Source organism: Seriola lalandi, unplaced genomic scaffold (genome assembly GCF_002814215.2).
Source record: "Seriola lalandi dorsalis isolate HSWRI2012SDOR001 ecotype SW California unplaced genomic scaffold, Sedor1 jcf7180002054686, whole genome shotgun sequence".
NCBI lineage: Eukaryota > Metazoa > Chordata > Actinopteri > Carangiformes > Carangidae > Seriola > Seriola lalandi.
In genome coordinates, this window is record NW_019525239.1 from 1,723,362 (window position 1) to 1,723,929 (window position 568).

Consider the following 568-nt stretch of genomic DNA (forward strand, 5'->3'; position numbering starts at 1 on the left):
ATGAATACAGTTGTTGTCTGATGACAAATGTCTTTTATATGAAATATTCACTTTAACAACAACAAACAACTTGAGGAAAAATATAGAAATTGTGTCAAATATTACATTTAATATTTATACAAATTTAATGATGTTAAATAATTAAGAGTGTAGGTTAAATATAATTAACAGACTGACATATAGATTTTCTGTGTATATAATATATGATGTAGGATGATATATATAGATCTATACTTCCATGGTATATATTACACTAATCCACAGTAAATATAATTTGTATAATGTTCAAACTGTTTATCTAATGAATGTAACCAAACTTTATATAATGGAAAATGTGTTTGATTGTGTAAAATATATCAACAATAATGTGAAATATATTTGTAATTAATGAAAGAAAATTAGTCAATTCTCTTTAATTAATTAAAGACAATTGACTAATTCTCTTTCAATAGTCAAAGAGAATATAAAAATATGCATTATATCATGAATATAATAAGTTTTTATTACATTAGTTTGGTGGTAATAACTGTTATTTATATGACTAAATATTTCTTTCACTAGAACATGT